Source organism: Buteo buteo, chromosome 2 (assembly GCF_964188355.1).
Source record: "Buteo buteo chromosome 2, bButBut1.hap1.1, whole genome shotgun sequence".
NCBI classification, from domain to species: domain Eukaryota; kingdom Metazoa; phylum Chordata; class Aves; order Accipitriformes; family Accipitridae; genus Buteo; species Buteo buteo.
Window position 1 is genome coordinate 72,321,393 of NC_134172.1, and position 24,915 is coordinate 72,346,307.

Consider the following 24,915-nt stretch of genomic DNA (forward strand, 5'->3'; position numbering starts at 1 on the left):
ACAAGATAATTTAAACTTGTTTGTATGGAAATGAAGAACTGATCTTTGAAGTGGTCCTTAATGAGATTCTGCTTGATCCTCTCTGTATCCGGAGAAAGTCTTCCGTTTTCCTTTTGCATCCGGCTCATGTTGCTGGGGTGCAGAAAAAGGACTTGTTTAAATTATGAATGCCAATTTGCATCTACATGGTATTAGGTGAGAATTAAGTGCTGCCAGCAACTTCGCGTATGCTTGCAAAATTGTTATTGAGAGTTATATATGTTTATAGTCCACTCCTACACTTTAAGTTACTCAGCTTAGCATTCTTTGCCAGTGTGGCAGAGTCATGACCATACCCACAGCTTAATGCAAATGAATCCAAAGAGATGGTAATAAAATTTTAATATGGATTAAAAATACAGGAAAGGTATTACCATCTCACATGTATGTTCTACAACAGAACAAGTACTAGGAATTTTGGGGTTTTTTCTTTTTTTTATGGACTTTTTCATTCCCACTCATATGCTGGAGCACTGAAATGTGCTGAAAATAGTTCTGCAGTTTATCGTCAAAGCTATAAAACTCCACTCTAAAAGGGCTGGAAGGCAGACGCCGTGCTAGTGCATCCTGGAATGTCTTAAACAACCACGAAGCTTCTGAGCAAACTCCCCCATATACCGTCAGAAAATATTGCTGAGTGATCAGCCTTTTCTAAACCTTAGCTCTATCTCTGAAAGCATCCATCTGGCAAATGAGGCTTTGTTTTTGCTTTTGAAAGGCAGAGGGAAAACATTCAGTTGGTTTTTTCTATCTGTGTGTTTGCATAGCTCAGGAGATTAAGGAGGACTTATTTAAAGTTAATGATTATGTTCCCGTGAGGGGAAAACACCTTTCTGTGAGCTACAGGTTCCCTCATCTATTTTTGTCTTCTGATGGGACATTTCTGCCTTCGAAGAGAGCAACCACAGTAAATATCTTCAGATGACATTAGGCTCCTAACCTGCTTGCACGCTTATTTTTCAGACTTCAATTTAAAAAGGCAAATAGTTCTCTGTAATGAAACAGGGAGGAGGAACAGAGTTCATTGTGGTTCATTTGTTGGGGTTCACATAAGCCCACAGCAAACTAATACGTCTGGGTTAACTGACTCTACAAAGAGCACCATGGAAATCTTCCTGCTTTTAAGAACTGAATGAAACAGTAGGTAGGACTTGCTCAGATGCACAGGAATAGTTCCTGTAAAAGTTTCCTGCTGGTGGATATACTCTTTAGCAAGGGTCACCCTGAAAGGCATCCAGCCTCCCCAACGTGACAGCCAAATATTTCTCATCTCTCTCTTCTGACCGTAGTTAAGGACTGGTGTGGGGTGAATATACCTAATATCAATCAACTTAAAAGAGGTGTTTGATGGCTAAACATAGAACTTATTGAAAGAAACTACTAGAAAGAATATTTGGCTTTCAAAGGAAGACGTGTTATGAGACCTAGAACACCTTCAGTTTGTGCCAGGCTCAGCAGGAGCGGCTGGGACACAGCACCCAGCAGGATCCTTTCTCTGTGTTCACTGGGCTTTAGATTAGCACTTTCTTCCCGTGGGTTTCACTCCTGATTTCTTCACCCAGGTTTGTCATCACCCATGCTTTCTCATCAGCAGGATGAGCTGCCATTGTAAAGCCTACTGAGGATTTCTGAAACTCTTTCATCCCTTCTACAAGGAATAGGAACGAATGTTTGGTGTCACATGTTTGCTTCACATGGTTGTGTAGTGAGAAGGATACTGTCCCAGAGATTAGCTTAGTCCCATTTTCCAAGGTCATGAAAAAAACTTTTTCTACTGCTGTTTAACTTTTTTTTTTTGCTTTAAATGTAGGAGTAAGAGATTTAGTGCTATTTTTTTTTGCAAGACCAAATTTAAAAAATCATGCAGAATTATTGTTTTTCTTATTATATACATTTTAAGTGTTTAATTATATTATCTTCACAAAGTCAGTCAAAGCAGCAGAAATTGTTAAATCTGTTTAGTTAAGTTCTGGTGGGTTTATCTTCTTCCTTCAATCCACCATTGAGTAAACACACTAACATCAAGAGCACTTTAGAAGGTTTTGCTTTTGATCAGCTATTTTTTGGCAAGTTTTTTTTTGGACCTGCCACCTTTGCACCTGGTGGATGCAGAAAAGAAAGGTCTCTTCTGTGTGCACCACCTACCTGCCACGCTCAGCAAACACCAAGCGACTGGTGCTGAGCACCCGTGGCAGGGAGGTTCAGGGCTTTCAGCCCTTTGGTGGAAACACCCAGCACCACCTTGAGCAGTTTAATGAGCTTCCAGCTTATACAGAGATGGGCAGAAATATTGGAGGACTGAGATGAAACTTTAGTTTATTTGTGCACACACTCTTTTTGTTATAAATGTCACATATGTTTTCTTTGCTTTTACTGAAGCCCATTAGGATCTATTCTGCTTTGCTATGTACAGAATTTACACACAAAGCTATTATTATTGCCTAAGGGGATCCTTATAAGTTTTATAGTATCCATATAGATTTGACAACTTGATGCATCTGATTAGTTATTGTGTTTACTCAATGCCCTGAGCATTGAATGGATACACGGGGCGGGCCCAGGCCTTAGAGAGAGATTCGCTGGCAGATTCGGCTTTTGGCTTCTGTCCTGAGCTAAATCACTCCATAGCCACTGCATTCCCCAGTGACTCATGGTAAGAAATGACGGCTGCACAGCCCAGCCTCTCCTGTGCTTCTTCATCAGCAATGCCCCTAGCCCTGTTTTCAAAAGAAATCCATGTCAAAAAACTTTCCCTTTGTCATATACCCACAGGTAAATTAATGGTGTGTTCAATAGAAATAATTATCTGTTAATTTTTCTTCTGGATCACTATCTAAGCAGGAAGACTAAAAGGAAAATTGAGATGTCTGCTCTCCTATTTTCTCATGTAGAAGACTTTTATGGGTCTGTCTCATTAAGGCTGGTAGGTGTTAATAGTAGGTGTTAATATGTAAATCTGGTCCTAGAAAGGATGAGGAACGGTCTGTATTTCAACATGTTGGCCATGTAATTACAGACGGATTATGGGCTTACATATGTGCCATTTCTAGTGGGACAAGTGAGAGATGAGGAGGCCGGTAAGGTCACACATCTACTCCAGAGGTGTCAAAGCCCATTCTGTGGAAAGGGCCAAATTATGTTTTTAATTACGATCCAGGGACTCGCGCTACAGCATTAAGGTCATGCACTACCCTTGATCCACAGCGGTCTCCTGCCGAGGACCCTGGGAGGTTTGCATAAAGATCAAGGCTAGAACCAGACTCTTAAGAAATAAAGGAGTTCCCCATTAATAAAGGCTCCCAGTGCATTTGACATCGCTCAGTGGGGAAAAAAGACATTATATATGGCATGCTTTAGACTACAGCTAGCCTTGCCTTGTTTGCGTATATTCCGGCAGCAGTTGGACACACGCAAAGAGAGCAACTGCAAGCGCAAGGTTTTCTGGAAAGTCTTCAGAGCTTCTTGTGTCAAACTTGTTATTTGTAAATCCTTGTGGTTGATGCTTTTGCAATTGTGGTTACTATTTTCTTTACTTTCTTACTGGGAGAAACCTGATTTTTGGACAGTGCTGTTTGTCCATCCTCCAAAATTCCTTCCAAGCTCCTTAAGCTTTCTCCCCTCTACTGAAGCATCCAAAATAATTTTCTATACCTGAAAACACAGGACTAGTGCTTTCAGTGATTTTTAGAACGGCTTTGAAATAACCTTTTGAATAAAACTTGCACAGAAAGGTCTTATAAAATTGAGTCTGAAAAAATATTTGGGGTCTCCCCTGCATTGTAACCACAAAGTAATGCCCCAAAGAGGGAGATGTAACAAAACCTGTCGGACAGAACAAGCACTGATTGGAGCTTATGTCTGTGTTAGCAGAGCGGTCAGATCACTCTTGACAAGAAGCCTTGGAGAGCTGATGTTGCATGAACTTTTTGTTTTGTTTCCAACCGAGAGCACGGCTCTGGACTCCCCAGCGTGTGTGTGCGTGTGCACGTGTGTGTGTGCATGCGTGTGCCCACGTGTGTGTTGCAGAGAAAGTCACTAACTCGCTCCTACCAAATTAGCCTGCAAAACAGTTGGGGTAATTTAGGACTTGCACTGCCTGATCATGGTACAGTTACAACAAATAAAACATTTTAATATGAGCAGTCACTGAATGTTTACTGTATCATATTGCTGGGAGCTGAATGTGTGCCAAATGCTATAACAGAAGGGAGCATATGAACTCCAGAATGATGACACTAATAAGGAAATTACAAAAGGCCCAACAAATGGCATTTGTGTTAAATCAATAATGCTCTGTTTGTTATTTTTTATTCTAATCTTTCTTCTAAAAAAAAAAAAATTATCTTTCCAAACAGTTGGCAATTCCCATTCTTGTTCTTCTTCCTGAACATAATTAAAAACATGTTGTGGCGTCTACTTAAGACATCAACTTTCCCAAGCCTGTCTTGTCCACTGCGTTTTAAACAAAGACACTTGTTTTGGCATTGTGCCCTTAATTAATCATTTGAGGCTTTATTGCTGTACAAAAAATGTCTTTGTTTAATGATTCATCACAAGCCCAATTTCTGCAGAACTTAATCAACTACAGAACTAACTTTCTAATCAGCTTAAAGTAAAAGGAAAAAAGAGAACAAGATTGCTTTTGGTGTATTGTTTTGATAAAGAAACATTCGTTCAAGGCACACTAATATTCTGGGCTATTTATGATTTAAAACTATGGAGATCAGGTTGGTCAGTTAGCCTGGGATTTCAGGAGAAGAAAACCTGTTACTTATTGAAAAGCATGATCCTTGGAGTCCTCACCAGCATCACTCGCCACCACTTTCTGTGCAGCGCAACTAAATGGCAGTAGGCAGGCTTCTTGTGAAAGAGGACTTCAGACTTTCGATAAATTTGCAACATGAAGTTCTGTATGATAGGAAAGCAATAATGAACAGGGCTGAGTTTATGAAGTGCAGAAATTATTTTTCACCACATTTTCTTTTTTCCTGGCTCTTTTTTTTCTTCTTTTTTTTTTTTTCTTTTATAACATAACATTCTTCCATTTTACTTTCACTTTAAATCTCCTATGGGTACTATCAAACTTTTGTTCTAGCAGTAGATTTTTACAGTAAAGGAGTTTCCCATAGGACCATATAGGACACTCCTAAATTTTCTGTGATTGTTTTGTTGTTCTGTTTGATTTGGAATAAAAAGTTCAAGAATAAGGAGTTCAAGTCCCTAAATGACACAAAAGAACAGTTGTGCTTTAGTGACCATAAGCAGGACCTAGCCCTTGCAGCACTAGGAGCTATGCAAACACATTGCAGGATACGCTCCTTGCTCCAGTACAGATTACACAGATAAAACACACACAGATTGTGAGATGATAGTCTTTGGCTCGTTGTGCAATTCATCACATACAGCTGAGGTGCAAGTTAAATGACTGACATCTGACAGACACAGATATGATAGCTCAATTATTCCAGACGCGGGAGAAAAAGCTCCTCTGAATTTTACTTGAAGTTGTCAGAATTGCACCAAAGTACGCCCAAGACCATCTTTTTTTCAAAATTAAGTTTTTCAGTATATTTGTAAAAATATAAAAATCCCCAGTCCTCTAAGCAACCGTACACAGCTTGCACTATGTCAAAACATGCCTACATTGAGTAAATATATTATTATGCTATGTTAATGTGTGTTATGTAACGGTCATCTATATTAATGTATTCTTCATGTAAGATAATAGTATTAATTTACTTGAGTTTATAGATTTTGCTGCTATCTACATTTGGATTTTTACTCTAGAATTCCCTTTTTCAGGTCAGACAAAGTATTTGATTTAATACACAATGCTACACTCCCTGCATTGCAATGAGTTGTGCCAGTCCTTATTAACCCCCTCAGATGAGTTTTTGGTTTGGGCTGAAAACAACAAAGAAGGTTTCTGTGCTCATCCTCACTTCTCTGCCCAGAAGGTGTTAGCATCGTAAATAAGCTCTGCAGGTCCCCAGCACAGGCTGCCAAAGCAAGAGAACAAAAGAGCAAGACCCTTCGCTTTGCCATCATCTCTTTGAGTCTCAAAGCCCCAAGCCCCAGCAGTTCACCTGTGGCACCCATGGGAGCACTTCTCTCACCCAGGGGAGAACTGAACCTTTCTCCCGTTAGCATCGACTATGACGAGAGATCATTTCAAAGCTTAAATGCCGTTTGTTTGCATTTGTTGATTTGGCTGGCGGTATAAAGTACCATAAGGCAGGCACGCGCGGTGTGCAGGCTTACCAGCTCAGCATCACAGCCCCAAGAGTTTGCAGAGTGAACCCTACCAGAGCTCATCTTTGACCCAAGCAGCAGCAGCAGCAGCGGGTCTGAGCCCTGCCGTAAACGAGCTCTTGCGATCCTTACTGTGCCAAAGTCTCGCTCACCTTTGCAACATTTCCTTAGGTTTTTGGCTAAGCACAATGAACAGCCAAAACTTTATTAATACCCACCCTGGGCTGAATCCTCGCAGCGCTGGTGCCAGCCAGCAGCGGCTCAGTGTGATGGCAGCTCGCGGAGGAGAGGCGGCACGGCATTTGTCTATTGTCCCTCCTCCCAGGAAGCCTACTTAAAAGTGTAGGACATGTCCTCTGGCCTGATCACCAGGGTTACTTTTCTTTGCTACTTGGCAGCTGCAAAAACGCACCCAGCTGTAAAAAATAAGAGTCTCTTCTCTGTTTGGCAAGGTCTCTCTGGAGTTGGAGCGTGTGTGTGTGTGCGCACGCATGTGTGTCTAGGCAGGACAAAAGCCGACTTGATTAGCAGTTTAGTCTGAACATGTGTTTGCCACCAATTATATTCTTATATATTCACAAGTGCTGAATGCCTGGTTAAAGTTAAGGTATACCGCGCATGTGTCTGTGATTGTGTTTAATAGACTGCTGAAAATCAGGCTGTCACTCTCCAACCCCAAACTAAGGCACACTAGCATGGTACTGCAGTTGCTTTCAGCTAAGCTACACCGAGTGTACAGCAGGAGCAGAGCTCAGGAGCTGCTGGTTGCTAGTGATGCGCTCTGGTCATTTGGCAGTGCCCAGCTTTCCATAATGCATCTAAAACAATTCTGTGTGCAAAAGTCACTTTTTGTAATTGCAAGGAGAGGAACTCAGCCACAAAGTGATGGATTCTGATTTTTTCTTCCCATTAGGATGATTTAGAATTGTACAATAAGCATCACTGCATGGCTGCTAGATAATGCATGTTATTAATTTGGCACATACTAATGCTCTATTTATGTAATATTTCATACACTTTGCAGAGCTTTATATTCAGAGAGCAACTGTAGAAATAACAGACATTCAGATCTGCTCCTGCCATTTCCTTTTTTCCTGAGCAAAAGAGTAGTAGCTCAATGAATTCCTGAATCACACAGAATGGGTTTCCTCATGTTGTCTCCACAATCAGCCCTTCAGCCAGTCACTTGGCCCCTAATAGTATGGGAAAGCTAATAATTAAATCCTAACTCTTTGAACCTAAACAAATGAGGACAAGTGATACAATTAAAATAGAGAGGTGCCTGACTTACCAGCCTCCTTAGAACCTGCAAAGTGGCCTGCATAGGTCTCTCTTTTTCTGATAGAGTTTCTAATTTTAGCCACTTAGTCTTGCAGGAAGGGCATCTGCTCCTCTGTTTATCAGGGCCCAGGCACATTCTCCACCTGATGGAAATATCGGGTAACAAGCCAGAAGGAGCCACAGTACTAACTTCTGGAAGAAGTATTAGAGGTTGAGGACTTGCAAGTCTGGACCTTATGAAAATCCAGCATGTAAAGAGAGAGAAGAGTGGGAATCCTGCAGGGAAGAAGTTGGGAAATTGAAGCAAGTAGGGAAAAAAAATTGGTGTTCATCTGAGACAGAAGAGTGACCTCTTAGGTGGAGTTCATTTGGGAAACAAATAGCTGAACTTTGGTTCCCACCTCCAGGAGTGTTTGTAAAATTTACTCTGCATTAGTACTCAGAAGATCAGTGATGGCTAGATTCAGTCATTTATTCAGGAGAAGCCCTAGCCCAAGGATAGCAATGTAAAACGTGTCTCAAATGATATGAAAGCTCTCTGATTACCTGGTATTTAAGCTCCTTCTTGCCCTCCTACATTCACCGCTTACCCCAGATTTCATTACGTGTGCTTTGTGCACTCTCTCTACTATGCCCGTGTTGATGTGAAGTAGAAGAGGTTGTTGCTAAGTGACATGACAACTGCAAAGTGCTTTTCAATTTCTTTTTTCTGTTCTCTACTCCCACCTTCCACATACATCCTGTATGGAGAGTTTGCTGCTGGGAACATCCCTGTCTAGCAGCAAACACTGTGTGACAAAGCTCCAGGTCGCTTTTCTCACAGAAGTGGCACAGAAGCTACCGTTGCTGCCCCAATGCTTCTTTCAGTTGGAAATTTGGGATTGACCAAAGTTCATTCCCATTTTTCTTTGCCCATATGTAAATCTGGGTGATTCAGTGTCCAGTCTGAAATGGGTTTGGTGGCGTCTTCCCCAGCCATGTCTAACAGTTCCTGCACTCTTCGTACCCAGCAGAGCAAAGCTATCAGCCCAAACAGCACAGCCAGCTTCTGATCTCTGTAACTCAGCCCTGCAAACAAAACCTAAGGCAAAGTTTTGACCTAGCTGCTCCTGCTGCTTTCTCTATGCTGTGGCTAACTGTCATGGGCTGTAAAGCACCAGGTTCTGTCGTGGTGGAAGATTTCTATTTTCAGTACCCCTCTGGTAGCCTAAGCCTCTGTTGCTGAAGCCCTCCTCAAGTTATTTCGTCTATTGGCTCCATGTAGGAAAGTAGTTTAATAAAAAAAAAAACCAACCAAACTTCAAACAACTAGAGCCTTTGAACTTTACCTCTTGAAGCAATCTTTATACTACTTACATCTCCCTGCATTGCGTTTCATTGGCCAAACCATATCCTTTTGTTTTGTGCCAATACAGTGACTCTAATGCTTGATGGGCCCCATCAGGACCTACCACAGTGAAATGCAGCTTACCATAGCAAACCACAATAAAATGATAACAGTAAATAGCATTACAAATCTTGTGCATGTGTCTGTCCTGGGTCCTTCTCTATTCCGTACATAGGTTAAGCCACGACTTCTTGCCACGCAGAATTTGTGAGTGAAAGACTGGCATTACGCCTGCGCTGTCTGTTCTTTACCACATTAAAAAGGTCATAAAAGGATAGTCAGTTAAAAAATCCTGGTACTGAAGAGAGCCTTTGCACTGAAATAAATTCCAAGCAAGATTTTTTTTCTCAGTTTGGGGGGAGGGGAGCTGCTAGAAGAAAATGTGAGCTCAACTATTAGCTTTCCACTTGTAAAACTTCATATATCACTAAATATATTGCCCGTAGAGGACAGAAGCTGTTAAGACGGAAAAGAATTTTGAAGATGGATGAATGACAAAGACAAATGAAGATTTTTATTTTAGCAGAAGTTTCCAAGTGCTGTCTCTGGGTTGGGAGGGTACTGTTAATAAAGTACACTTGACATATAACTGTTCAAGTTCCTGAGAAACAGCTTTGCTTTAAAGTTCGGTAGAGGATCAAAAAGAGTGAATTCTCTGTTTTTCTCTATGAAAAAGAAAAAGAAAGCCCTGAAAAAGGATAGGTTTTTTTGGGAAACGGCATCTATGCCTTTTGTCTTTTCTTCTCTTTGTGGTCCAGAGACAGTGCGTTGACTGACTTCTTCAGAAAGGAGATCAGTGAAATTGTCAGTTGATTACTTCTCCTTGATTAGCATTTATAAGAGCCCTGTGATACATTATTTGCATTCCTATTTAGCCGTGATTTTTGTGGGGCAGCAATGATTAAACTTGTCACAGGGCCTGATTGACAGGGTCAGATCTTCACTTTCTACTCTTTTGAAATTAAAAACAAATGTGTCAGCTCCCTTCATGGGCCGCAGCGCTGTGAAGCTTGCTTGCCTTGTCATCGCAGATAGGTCAGGAATGTTTTAATTTTAGGGATGGATTCTGCTTGTCAAGCAGAGTGTGATGGCGTGTAGTTCTGGAGATGAGATGTGAAGGGTGTAAAACAAAGAATGGAAAGAACAAAGACAAAGACACTCACATTATTAGACAGATTTAATTAGTCTGAATGGATATTATGCTAGATGAAGCAGTGAGCTGTGAAATTAACCCTTGATTACGGATTGGCGGATCGTGCTCATAAAGAGAATCAAACCTTGGTGAATGGGAAAGAGGTGCCATCCTACCCTCACAGCCTTCTTCCCCACGACCCCTTCCCGAGTCCGAGAGGGGGGAAAAATCTTTGAAGGAAAAGCTGTCGTCGGTGGCATTCAGGAAGTTAGGGCAGTCCCTCCCTTTTTCCCGATGCCTGAGGCTAGCGTGTCCAAAGCGCTGAAACCAGGCAGGTTACACAGAGGCAGATTTTTCCATGAAGGGTGGCGAGTAAAGACTCCCACCCCGTGCAGCCCATGCCTGCCGGTGAAGGGGCACACAGGCAGCACAGAGCCCAAGACCCCTCTAAAGACATATTCCCACCTCATTCCTGCCTCCCTTCCCACCACTACCAAGCAGGTTTGGTATTTGTGCTTGAAAACATATTTTGCTATGATAAGCTGTGGGTTAATACAATATTACTCACCTCTAAGTGAGGGTTTAAGCTTCAGAAAGGCCGGTCTATAGAGCCTCTAATACGCAAGTGCCTTAATGTCCCAAATCCTGAGACAGTGTGGGAGATTAGGGTAACGACAATAGAGAGGGTGCTGTGTTTTGCTGCATCCGATGCTGTACGGAAGAGGCACTTCAGCCTTTTGTGTGCCTCTCATCAGCATTCCCCAAAGCACAGTATCAAGAACTACTCCTTCTAATTAGCACTACTGCAACAGAAGAAAACAAATAGAAAATACAGTGTTACTCTCTTGTTAGTTCCTTGTCATTTCTTCCAAGTTGTTCAACTAATGGAGTAATCAGCCTTTATGTTAAAAAAGAGGAAAAAGCCAAAGGGCATTAGGCGCCCTAATCTACCAATAGGTGTGAGGCCCCTGCTTCCCTCTGGCACATTTGAAATGCTAAATTTCAGTGCAAATTTGCATGCTGGCGACTGTCAGATTAAAAAGGAGTGAGACATGAAAACAAGTTGGGTGAGAGACTGCCTAGAAATGGTGGCTGATAACTTACTGAACAGCAGTCTTACCTCTTTAGTCATGTTGAGCCTCTGTAGGTACCATGCTGCACAGTGATACTTCTCATACCATTTTTTTAAATGTGGTATCAAGAATTCTCATTTTTACTTAATATATAGCAGCATTTAAGTGGTCTCTCTATGTGGAGTGAAAAGAAGCCTTCAATGGAGGACCTGCGGAAGATTAATGAAAGTCATTATCTTTATATGATAGCAGAGAGTTACTATCCACAGAAAGAAAGGAATTTCTGCCTGCACATCTTTTCTCCCCTGGTTTCCCCATCTGTTTTTGCACCCCGAAAGAGAAGAGGCAGAATGAGAAGGTGATGAGGGAATAGGACATGACATGAATCCCATTGCAAAGTCTACTACTGAATTTCTGTTGGTGTTAGAACAAGTCACTTTGCCATTCTCCAGATGAAAACGATTATTTAAGGACAAAAGACTAGTACTTATCATGAAACCTGAAGACACAAACTAGTTCTTAGGCAGAAAAGCCTTGTCATTGAACTGGTGTTTATGCGAGCAGTCACACATTAGTGTTACCGCTTTCAGGGGCCTCTCATCAAAGTCTCTACTATTACGAACCTATTGAGCTGTATCCTCAGCTGCTGTGAATCAACATAACTCTCCTCAAATTAATGATGCTACACAGTTTTACACCAGCTGAGAATCCGGCTCTTCCTTTCTAGCTGTTTATGTATTATTCAGCTAAGTTGTTCCAGTACAGGCCGTACAAAACACTATGCCCTTCCGAGAAGGATCTGCTTTCCAGACCCAACATTGGTCCCTTGAGGCAGGACCCTTAATCTGGGTCTTCCCTGTCCCCGGTCTGGAAGGCCAATTGGGTTATAGAATAATTTAATTAAACGGTTTTAATTTAATTATTTGATTCAATAGTTTCTTGCTATCTCTGCTGCTTTCAGCGTGAAGCAGTGCTTTGGTTACCTGCTGCAGGGGAGGGCCTTGCTGGTGGACGTGCAGGCGCAAGCGCGTGGGTCGGCCGGCTTACAGCGGGGCTGTGCAGGAGCGCTTGCACTGGACATACTGTCTGGAGACTGCTGGCCTATTTTGTTAAAAGGGAGCAAAACATATCAAACCAGTGGAAAATGCAATTGCCAAGAAAAGGGAAATGTCTGTGTTTTCTGTCTATGTATTTACCAGAAATATAGGTGAGGTTTTGGGTTTCTTTGTTTTGCCAGTTGCCACGGTTCTCTCTCTGGGCACTAAGCTTTGTAGCTCGTAAGATCTTAACATGGCTGATTTTGTCACTGTGGTGCTCCTCCTGCTCACTTTGCAGAGAGAGACTTCAACTAGTGCATTCAGCTTCAACACAAAACATCAGCAGACAAAAGGTATCCAAAGGAGAGGTTTGGACAGAACCATTCAATGCAGAAAATGTTGAGTAAATGCTCAAGACAGCTCTATAGCATTACATACGATCCTTCGGCGAGGAACAATAAGCACTTACATATGGAACACAATGCACATTTGCTTGGATGTTCAGTTTTATATTACCATCCTGCTGTTCATGAGCATAGCTGAAGAATTGGTGCTAGGAGCACTGGCCCCACTTGCAGGGGCATTTCTGTCCCACTGATATGCCTCTATAAAGAGAGGAACTCTGTTTAAACCAGGGAATTAACACTGGTGTAAAACAGGTGTGAGCAGAGCAGACTCGTGCTCTTCACCCAAAGTGGCAGCTCAAAATCATTGCGTTTCTGCCTACCAGATACAGCGTACATTTTCTAATTACATACGCAAGATCCTCGCTCACCTGAGGTTCAAGTTTGCAGCACTGTTTCTCATCACTCACTTAATTCAAAGAGCAAGAGCAGTTACGCACCCCCCACCCTTCCTTTATTTTTCAAACTGAATTGTTTCAGTGGTAGCTTGGTGTGTCAGCTTGTAAGTCTATAAAACAGTTTTCTACCAGCTGGAAATCCAACATGCTACATGAATACATAACAGTGCCTAACCAAGAAGGTTTGTAATTCAGTAATTAGCTGTAATTAATGAACACAAAGTGAAGACTCATTTACAGTTTAAATTATCACATTAGCTCCTGTCACCCTCTATGTACACAAAACAGCAGGAATTCAATTATTTTTATTCTTCAAAGCTAATTTAAAATTTAAGGAATGCCATTACATGAAATAATAGGTAGGAAATGTAATAGAAATCGCTGAGAACAGTTGGCCATCCTTAGAATGGGAGGAAAAAAATGCTATCAGTGATGATTTGGAAATGTTGTTTCATCTGTGAACAGATGAAGGATTGAAATCTACGCTCTTTTCAGTGTATTTAAAAAGAAAACGAGTTTGGTGGTTGCTAAGTCTTTGTGCAGGAAAAGCCATTGTGCATAATTGTAAAAGCAGTTGATACTGATAATGCTGTTGATAGTAACATGATGACAGCATGGAAATGCTCACACCATTATCTTTAATGGGGCTGAGTCGATTGCAACAGCATCGAGCCCCTGTAATATTCACCAATCTTAGTTGTGAAACTTCAGCCTAGCAGGCCTTAAGTAATTGTCACTTTGCAATCTGCCTATAGTTTGTGTGTGTACGTACGTCTATGTAAAATGCTTTCATTGTGCTTTTAAACCCACCATGATGCTTCTCTCTGCAGCTGCCACTGATTTTTTTTTCTCAAACAGTTCAATAACAAGAGAATTCCAAACCCATCTGATGCCGCTTCTGTAGCTCCCACATATCTGCATTACAGCCCTTATTTTTTTGTTCTTTATTTCTTATTCAGTTGCCTTTTCATTTTAAATAGGCCACTGGAAGCTACACCGTCTAATTTTTCATAGGTGATCGACTGCTGAGTTGTGGGTTTACGTAGACAGAGGGAAGGTAGCGATAAGCCAAAGAGAGAGGATTCTATTAGGGAAATGCAGCAGTAACTAATGAATCCTGCCAGTAATTGGGAAGGTGTAAGCCTCTGTAATATCGTAATGATAGTCATCCGTTCTGTGCATCCCCCATCACTCCGAACGATCCCTCATCGTCTCTGTGATCTCAGACACTTAGCCATGCAAATCTTCTTGACAGGACTCTATGTCTTTGTCTCCCTAATTGGACAGTATAGAGTTGTTTATGGATATTGCAGACATTTAGACCTCAGTTGGAGGTTGTTCAAAAATCGTTAGCAAAGTTGCCTTAACAGCATTGTCAAATATTTATTCCCCTGTTTCAATATCTGTTTTTAACCCAGGCATGGTTTGCAATAGAATTAACATTTTGAAGATACACCGTCTCATTCCAGGCTCCGTTTGAGATGATTGTCATTAAGCCATTTTCCTACAGAAAGAGAGAACAACAAAAAAAATCTACCATAAGACCTCATTTCTCAAGGATAAAACATGAGATTGTAGGGCAAATGTGCTGCTTTTTAATACCATTTCCATGGGGAAATATTAAGAATGCTGACAAAGGCAGTTCCACTTACAAAAATTACAGGAAGCTTATGGGGCAAAAATTCCAGTTTAGTGTAAGCCAAAATAAATGGAGAATAATCCCATTCACTATACCACTTCCAGTGAGAGCAGATTAAGAGTCTGTATCACATATACTAGAAAAACTATGTCTTTTTCCTTGGTCAAGACTTGGGGGCTTTAATTCTTGTATATAATCATCTATCTGTAGTAGGTGAAAAGTAAGATATAATAAATGCATCTAATGTTGTTTGCTTAACCAAAAGCCTTTTTTTCTTTGAAAAAAATGATATTTGGGGGATTTTGCATTTTTGTGCGTGATGCATTTATTGTATATGGTTTGGGGATTTTTTGAGCACAAGGGACGAGCTTACGGTGACCTAGACCGTGAATACAAGAAGCAAAACTGAGTTTAAGAGAACATGCTGGAGATCAAAGACAGCGGCCGGTATAGCCACAAATACTTGTGATTTGGAGTGTCAGGGAGAGAGATCAGATGGATCAGGCAACTGAATTTACAGTGTCTTGGTCGTATGCCATTTTACTCAGACAAGTTGTCCCACAAATCAAGAGGATTATTTGCCTCAGTAAAAGCAGATCAGGTCTCGTTTTCATAACTACTAAATTAAGCCCCTAATCCTGCAAAGAGTTAACTACATGCTTACTTCCATTGCCATCTCTTATCACAAGGCTATTTATTGTAGCAAAGGTAAACATTAACGTATTTTATATTTTTTATAAAGGATCAATATTCAACTGGAATAAAGCCAGAAAAAATATATGCAAGAATTTGTCTAAAATAATAATTTGGCAATTTTTTTAACCCAACTGTATTTCCTTTACACAAATAGAGGGTGCGAAAAATTCTGTTCATGGGAATGTTTCTAGGAAGAGTTTCTGAAAGTATTAATTTGCGCCTGTCTGGCAACTATCTTGAAAGCTGTTTGTAGTTTTGGAAATTATTCAGCCAGGGAGCAGTAGAAATGACATTTTATATAGTTGATTAATATAGTAAATAGCAAATTACTGAAGGGGGAATAATCAAAGCCATAGTTGCAGCAAATATTTACCTTATCTGATTTCTCTCAGGTTATCCCAGAGTTTTAGGTACCTCCCACAATCAAACCCAAAAGGTAAAGAAAACAAATTAAAGTAAAACTATTTGTAACACAAGGGCAGGAATAGATTTATTGGTTTTTCTTTTCGGTGAAAAATTTCTGCATATGCGTTACAATTCTTTATTTTAGCAAGCTCCCATTTTTTCAGTTAGTAGGTCTTTTTATAATAAACTTACCGTTCCCCTAAAGCACTACCGATGTCATCTGTAAACCCATAAGCTTTTCACTCCTCTCCCTAAACTGCTGATGAAAAAGTTGTGAACTACAGCACACAGAAAAAAATCCATCTCTTGAAGGTCAGAGAAGGCAGTGAACTGCCTGAATATATAGCCGAATACATCCACAACGCCTGTCCCATTCGAGCTCCCATTTTGCCGTCCCTGAGCTCATTGCAGGGACAGGGGCTGAAGCGAGGATTATCCCCCCTCAGATATCCCTCGTACTGAACATGAAGCCCTGTTTCCTTCAGCCTTTGAAGGACACCCAGGCCCAGGTAAGAGGCTGACAGGGAACAGCCCAGATTCACCCCAAGTACAGCTGGTTCGGCCTCTCCCTCATCTCCAGGCAGGCGAGGTTTTCGCCACCGTTGAGGATGGCACCAGGTTTCTGCTGCCGTTGTGTTACCGGTCCGGGAGGGACGGCACTGCAGGACAGGGTCCCGCTCTCTTCTCCCTGCAGTAGTCATGCTAAAGAAAACTGGCTCTAGATGTGCTTGCTAGAACCTTCTCCTCCAGAAAATGAATGTATTGGCATTTAGTTTTTTTTGTATAAGCACATACACATATATATATATTTAAAATCCCAGCTTTAGAAACTTATGTCGGTGCAGCAGTCTGTGACACTGAATACAAGCTGCTGTGCAAAGCAATTGCCAAATGTTTACATAAACACATAAATAAGACAAATAAATTTATTTTCATTATTCATATTTCCTGCTCTTTCTTTTCCTTTTTATTTATGCTTTAAACAACAGTTACTGTAAATATTACGATAAAAAAATGCCTGCAGTGGACAGAAAGATGATCAAAAAGCCCTGATATAGAGCAATTCATGTTTCTTCTTTACAATCACTAACGAATCTTAACTTGAACCATGTTATGTTCCCATGTGAGTGATAAGCAATGATTTATTATGAAGTGTCACGAAATCGGAATGCCATACAGTGAGACATGAGCTAGTGGAAAATGTGTTCCCTGTTTCCCAGCCTCATTACTCAAAGATGCAGTGTCCCTTTCTCCAAGTCTAATTTACCTGGCTTTTCAAGGCACTCTGATAGCAAAGGAAACAGCACCGGGAGTGAAATACCTGATCCAGGCTGTGCCGTTCACCTACCAGCACCGCTAAACACATTGCAATGACCAGGAAAAAGGGCCTGCCTGGCAATTCAAAACTATTGCTGTATCAAACATTTGCAACCCTAATGATGCTACCCCCAAAAGCAATTGCTTAGGATTGCAGCATCCGTTGCCTCATCAGTACTGTCAGTGCATGAAGGGGAAATAAAACAGGCATCGCGGAGCAGACAAACGGATAAGTTTTCTTTATGCGTCAGAGTTTCTTCTACTCTCTAATGATTCCCTTCTCCCCATGATCCTAATTCATGTAACTGGCATGTGATATATTTTGTAGATAAATCAGCAGCAGAAGAGCATGTGCAGTTCTGGCACCACAGAGTAGGTGATTTACTTGTAGCTCGCACTGGTTTGGTTTTTAAGGTGGGAATTTGTGTTTTAAGCGCTTCCTCACAAAGAAAGAAGAAACCAGCATATTGCACACTAATCCACATAAGCAGCCCTCCTCTCCTACCGATTAATGCTTTCTGCAAAAAGTAACCCAAACAAGCATCATCTTAGATTTTAAGCATTTTTCTGGATGTCTCTTTAAAGACATTAATCCTGAAAGCACTTGACCTGGCTCAAATCGTGGATGGAAATAGGTGCATCTGCCTAAGTGAGGGTGAGGGTTGAGTGTGGCTCCGTTCGGCAGCAGCAAAGAGATATGGAAGCGTGAGCCTTCCCAAGGAGGTATGGCTTGACTGGTCTGGGCACATCATGGAGCAATCAGAAAGATGCGCTGACACCTGAAATGATGAACAATATTTTGCTGGAAAGGCAAAGCCTCTACCCATTAAAAAAAAAAACCTTATTATCTAAACCCATAGATTTAATCAGTCCTGATTTGTTAAAAATTTACCAGCAGTAGCAGTTTCTGTTTCAAAATGTGATCCCATTCTACCATGACAAAATGTGATAGAAGACCAAAAAGTTAAACTGAACAGAATAAACTTGAGAACAAATTTATGTCCTGCAAATTCTTTTATGTGAAAAAAAAAATCTTATATCTAGGCATGTTACAACTAGTTCAGTCTGTCTTAAGGCAATAGTAGCTGTTGTTTTTCTTGCAGAAAGTGTGGAAATCATCAGACGAAAATTAACCAGAACTCATTCTTGTCTGAAAGGCTAAAAGACTCACAAATTTCAAAAACCTTTTTTTCATAGAAATGCTTTATACAGAATCTTTGTGAAGTACAATCCAGAGAGCAGTTGTCTCCCAGCACTGACAATGTCTGCTGTTCCAGAGGAGACGGTGTGTGATGTACCATCCTGAAATATTGTCAGCAAGCCTGGAAATATGAAGGCACTTTCATAGCAAGGCAGGGATGAAAGGAAAGAGGTTTGGGTTTGCTTTTTTGTTTTGCTTTGTTTCTTAGTCCTAATAAAATCTACCAGCGTGCTCTTAACTTCTCCCCTCCCATTTTGTTCAGCAGAGAAGGGGAACATATCTCTCCTGCAGAAGAGTTACAGTGTTCGGAAGAGAGGGAAGAGGTACAAATTCCTTCCTGGAGGTGTTCACTTTGGCCAGTGATAAATTCTGTGTAATATCAAAATAGCTCTGAACGCAGAGATAGGATCAGCATCTCCCCACTCTCGAGTAGCCTTTGCTGTCACGCAGTGAATCTAGACATTTTAATGCCATAGCTCAATAGGTGGGGTTGGGAGAAAACCCTCCCGCAATAGCCTCTAGTTTGATGATTAAGAAATTCTCTTCTGAATTGAAAAAATGTGGGGTTTAATCTCTCCAGGAATTACAACACAAGGGAAACAAGGAGGCAATTTAGGAATTATGCAGCAGTTGAGTAAACACTCGCAGGTGAAAATTTGGCCTTTTTAAGCACCTAAATTAACTGAGGAAATCTAGCTTTACGTGACCCGCCAGTACATCCTGACCTCTATCCATGTCAACCTGGGACTTGAACCCACCACCAGTGTCCAGATGGTTGAACCATAATTGTTTTGTCTTATCTGCTCTAAATTCACTTTTTTTTCAAGGTGTGTTACAAAAGCTATTTCTCTTCTGGGATCTATACAGGTGGCATTTTAAAATGTAGCAAGCACCCAAGTCTACAGAACCTGCTTGTCACAGAAAATGACACAGTTTGCATGTGACCTGTAATGACAGTTGCTAGTTGAAAAGAAACCAGAAATTCAGCTATATCTTCCACACTTTGGTTGCAGCTGCCATCAACTAAATCTCTCTCCAAGGGCAGATGGTGCCCTGTACAATGAACAATTTAATCTTTAGCAAATAGAGAAACTTTGCCAAAAAATCCACTTTTTTTTTCCTCCAAGAATAGGCTGTCAATAACATGTGCTCTCAAATACATTGTGATTTGATGACTATACTTTATTTATAGGCAAAACCAAAAATTAAACATCCTCTCATTTTTTTTTCTCTTTACAAGCCTGTGATCCTTCCAGATACTCCTGTACCAGGCTTTGTCTGTGTGCACAAGCGATTAGGAGGGACCAGTTAAGTGTCAGGATGCTTTGTGCCCGTTAGATATCATCTGTGCTCTTCTTTGTAACTGAAGCATGTGTGTATCCTATGTCGCCTTGAGGCCCAAGCTGAGATCCGGGCTGAAATCTTGGCCTTTCTCAACACAAGTGGCAGAAATCCCACTCTCTCCACCAGCCCAGCATTTCATTGGGTTTCTCCGAAGACACGGCGAGCTGCAGCTCCCAATTTTTCGTCTGACTCTATCTATCGGCTAAACAGCTGAGGCGTGCAGGGAGGTGAAATGATTTGCCTAAAGCCACGCACACCAGATCTCTGGGGGTGGCAACTGGGCTTTAGCACCCAGCTCGCTCTCTTCCCTTCCTCTCCTGGCTCCCTCGGAAGGAGCTGAGGACGAGCCGAGCGCGCGTTGCTTCTGGCAGCAAAGCCAGTTGTCCTTCTGCACCAACCCTACCCCCAGCATCACTGCCTTAGCTGCTGGGCCTATGCAAAGATCTAGATTGCCCAAACTATCAGGGAGGAGGGGGGGGAATTCTTCTTGCTGATTTTTCTCAGCCTAAATAGCCCCCTGAGCGACAGCACCATGCAGTCGACACTGGTGAGCGGTCGCAGGCGGAGGGAGGATTGGGGCAGCTTCAGCCAGCAGCACTCACCTCCACCCTTACTGCATCTATCGTTTGCCTCTGTCTTTTGGGGATGCGTCTCATCGTTCTTGCTTTTAAAATACTCCCGGATCTTTTTCTAGTCATTCGCAGAAGAAACTGCCTGCCCTCTGGGGAACCGCTCAGGCTAACAGATGTCAGCGTTTTCTCAAGCCATGTTGTTCAGGTGGATTTGGAGGATCTAACTGTATTTGTTCAGGGATGTCTAGTAACCCTAGTGAGCTGGGCACCGCTGCACATATTCAGTAGGTCTGGCTGGGCTGCTTTTTGTCTAGAAATACATATATATATACTTACATATAAAAATATATTTATGTCTGTATATTATATTTATTTGTACATAAAATATTACGTATATGCAGAAGAATTTTTGCATCTCTCTCTTAGGTCTCAGGCAGCATGTTTGGTACACATACATGCCTGCACAAGTGTGCCCCTAAAATGTCAGCGTTGCTGTATCTGTGCAGCCCAGCCATGGTGTTTGGTACCATTAATGTACAGTTCCTCGCAGAAATGGATCACTGTGTTCACTGCACTGTGCGCAATACAAGTAGGCATATGCTTAAGAATTTTGCTCAGCCAGGTCACAGCTAAAAAAATCTGTCATACAAAACTATATGCACAGATAACAGAAGTTTCTGGAAATAAGAAACTCAAAAAGCGCATTCTTCTTTTATATGGCAAAACTGTTGGGCCAGGCCAGCTGAGGTAAGTCAGCATAACTTCATTAACCTCCTACAGAGAAGGTGTTTTGCACCAGCTGCAGATGCGTGCTCTGATGATCTTGCTGCTGAAATCCAGAGGTCTCTTATCTGGCCTTGGCCTTAGCCTCCGAACAAAGTGTCTTCAACAAAGGGTTTCCTGAGATAAATGCAACTTAATGACTTCAAGTTTTTATTAAGTGCAGTTTCCATCATCCCAGGCAATGAGGTCTCTGAATTCCTGCACCTGGGTGTTACCAGAGTCAGACAGTTTTGTGTTTAGGCAGACACACCCCAGGAACATCTGAGCTAGAGCCCACATTTCTTTTCCATTATCTTGTCCCGCATTCTCATAAGCTTAGATCACAGGACAGAAATATGTTTTACTTTTACAATAAAGAAGACCATTTTCCACACTCCCCTCTCCGCGTGGCCGACAGCACGGCCAGCAAACGTGAAGTCCGGTGCCTTCTGCAGGGACACGAGGGGCTCAGGGACCTGCTGGTGACCACGGTGGGTTGTGCTGCTGCGTCCTCCTCTCCCCGTGCTCGGCTGCTGGGCAGCAGCTGGCTGCCACTTCTGTGCAGCGCACAGTGCAGCTTCTTGGCACGGCACCCTTCGGTATTAAAGAACATTAAGGACTTTTTCCTGCTGGCATCACATGGAGCCTCTGCGTGTGTTTGGGTGGGTGCTGCGCCCTCAGCAAGAATGAAGAAGAGCTGAAAGTATTAGTTTTCACAAGAGTTATTCTTACCTCTCCCAAAGCGCTTTCCCACCATATTAGAGTGTGTTTTCTGAAACAAATATGTTCTATTTATTTATTTAATGTGCTGTTAAATGACCTTCTGGAAAGCTTTTCCTGCCGCAAAGCTTTAAAATGGATGGGCAGGCATAACTTAGAAGAGCATGCTCCTTAGAATCAAGATGAATCATTTGAGTAGTTACTGTTTAGACTGATATAATTTTAGTTATAATTATGGGTAACGAGAAGGCATTTAGAGTCTGTAATATTGTAATTCATGGTGAGAGGAGTCCTAAATGAAATAAAATATATCCAGATTTGCTTTTTCTCCCTATCTAGGTATTACGCACGTGAGCATGATTCTTTAAGGAACAGATTTTCTGCTGCTGTAAAAATCTAGCAAAAGTAGGTCAAAAATGACATCTAGAGATAACTTGTTTGGTAACCACAAAGGGACTGTCTGTGTCTTTCCGTTTGGCCTTTTAAGAGTCCTGCAATTTATTACTATAGGTACAGCAGCAGCATGAAAAGGTTTTGATCCATAGACTTCCGTGGACTTTGGTGGGTGGATCACAGATACGTATTGTCATTTTTATTATCCTATTACACTACTAGATGATAAAATGATATTAGCAAAGATCTGGAATACAAAAAAAACCAGTATAAACATATGAACCTGCTGTCATCTGCCTGGCTCTAGGGTACCATCACACCTTGGACGGTGCCACTGAAGTGGTCGGTGTTCTCCTGCAGAAACCAAAAAGCAAACAGTGACAGCAATCCCCAAGTGAAGAACTTAAAACCCACCCCATGAGCAGGCAGCCCATGTCCTATCCCCCAGGAAGCTGCAGCATTCAGTTAGTGTGGCTTTGGGCCATGGAGAAAGGGGAAAAAGGAGACTAGAGGGAGCAAACAAAAGCATGGGATTTGGCATGTGTGTGCACGTGTGTGCATGAAAGAAGGAGCGAGCTCACCGCTGCTCGCATGAACCAGGAGCTATGCGAGGCTAAGGAGCACAGCTGAGCAGCACTGGTGCCAGTCCGTGGAGGCCGGACACATGCACGATTAGCTGTTGACATACAGTTGACAGTTGTCTCGGATTGCAGACGTGTTTGAGAGTTCCTATTTCGAAGGTTTCACAGCTGTGTTTTTACGGCAAGATTTGAACGAGGAGAGGGAAGCTGTGCCGTGGATGAGGAGTGGGAAGTGGATTGTTAGAAGGAATCCTGAGTCCTGACACATCTGCATTAAAATAGATGCAACTTTTTACATCTGTTGATGGCTTGATAATTAATGTTAAATAAAAGCAAAGCTTCAGTATCTGCAACTGATATTTCACATATGCTGTACAAGACATCAGCATAATGAACACTTTCAACTGCTTTTTCATAACATAATTTAAATGATAGAGTTTTCTTTATGGTTCAGGTTGAACTACATTTCAAGAAATGCCCAGGAAGCAACAAACTTTGCCCGTCAAGTGCTGTTTGAATGTCCAAGCTGCTGTGCCCTAGACTGCGGGTGACAAGCTCTCCACATACTCCCTGAATCTCTTAGAGACTTGATAATGAAATACATAAACTATGACCCTTATTGATCAGGGCTCACACTAATTAATTTCCCAAAGTTCTGTCCCAGCCTGCAGTGATATCAATGCAAAAAAAAAAAAACAAACCAAGGATGGAGACTTTGGTTGGCCAAAAGACCTAGGGGTGAAGTACTTATCCCATTGAAATCAATGCTAAGTCCCAATTGATTTTAGTCATCTGTGGATGTTACACTGAGCCTCAAAAGTTTATATGACTGTCACAAATGTCTTTTATATCAGTGCTAAACCAAAACTGCCTGCACACATGCAGCAGTGCAGAGAATCCGCTCCAGCTCCCAGGCACCTTGTTCCATCTTATCTTTCCTCCAGCAGCAAAACCAGTTGAAGAGGTGTCCACCCTCCCGTTGCCTGTGCAGCCCCAGCCCTGCGCTGGGGACTCCTCTTGGAAGTGTTTGTGTGGCCTTTTGTGAGACACATCAGGAAGAGATCCAATTTTCGGCTAGGGTGGTACAGACCCACGGACGGTTGCAGAGCTGCAGCTGAGGATTGTATCATACCATAGGGTGGAAATGATAGGAAGGGGCGAGAGCTTCTGAAGCAGGCTTGTTGCTAGAAGAGTTTCTCACGGACTTACACGCTGACTGATGTGCCCCTAAAGAGCTCTGCCAAGGGTTAACAATGTCCTTAAAGTTGCTCTGTGCATGCTCCCCTTGTGATGTGGGAGCAACCAGGAATATTACTAAGCTGATTTTATGGCTGGTCTAATACAAAAGTCTAAGGACCTTCCTCAAATGAATCAAAAAGAAAAGGAGGCAGGAGTTTGGCTTTTCAGTTTTCCAATCCAAGCCCTTGATAAATATTTCCCACTGGCAGGGAACCAGCACTCTGCAGTTACTTTGCTTCAAACCAGGACTCCTTCCCAGATTTAGCACTTTCAGTAATACTACATGCTGCTTAATTGTCCTAACGACATTCTGGAGGCAGAGTTGAATTAATCAAGAGTTATCGCTCCTGCGGTCGGCTGTGTCACCGTTGCCCCTCATGTTGTCCTATGTGGGACGAGCCCATAGTGTCTGTGTCCTGCACCCAGGAGTTAGGCAGATGCTCTGCATGTCAGAGCTACTCCAGAGCTTGATATGATCCAAGGCAGGACTTATGTGGCATGCCACAAATATAGCTTTCCATCCCGGTGAGGGCTGCAAAAAACTACTTGGAAAGGTGAAGTCGAATGCCTGTGCTATCTCTGCATTCTGCACTTGGACTGTTTGCAGAGGGTGACTCTGCAGCTGACTTGGCCGCAGGAGCAGAGCCAGCTCACGGCATTACTGTATTTCAGCGCTAGGCATTACAATAGTAAGGCTTCTGGCTTTCTTTAAAATTTGAACAAGGTGTAAACTGACAGAGCTTTGTCCTTTTTGCAGTGAAAAATAATAGCTTTGCAAAGTGTGAATCGCTCTGGAACGTTACCTCTGAAACCTAAAGACAACATTTTAAAGTGTCAACATGGATTGCTTTTACTATCTTTTAAGTGGGAATAACGATCTAAGGTATTCACCGCAATTTCCAACTGACTTCCGTGCATCCTCAGTTGCCAAAAGTCTCTACATTCAGCTGCCAAAACCTCTTCTTCCCTTCCAACAATTTCTCCATAGCAGGTTTGGGTTGCCAATGCAAAACTCAGCATCACTGTGAAAACTGAAAAAGTGA

The 24,915-nt window shown here is 42.0% G+C and overlaps 1 protein-coding gene across 1 annotated transcript in view; it reads left to right on the top strand.

Moving 5' to 3' along the window:
- Positions 1-24,915, top strand: part of TSHZ2 (teashirt zinc finger homeobox 2) — a 233,151-nt gene that overhangs the window by 197,783 nt on the left and 10,453 nt on the right. The gene's annotated exons all lie outside the window — the stretch shown is intronic.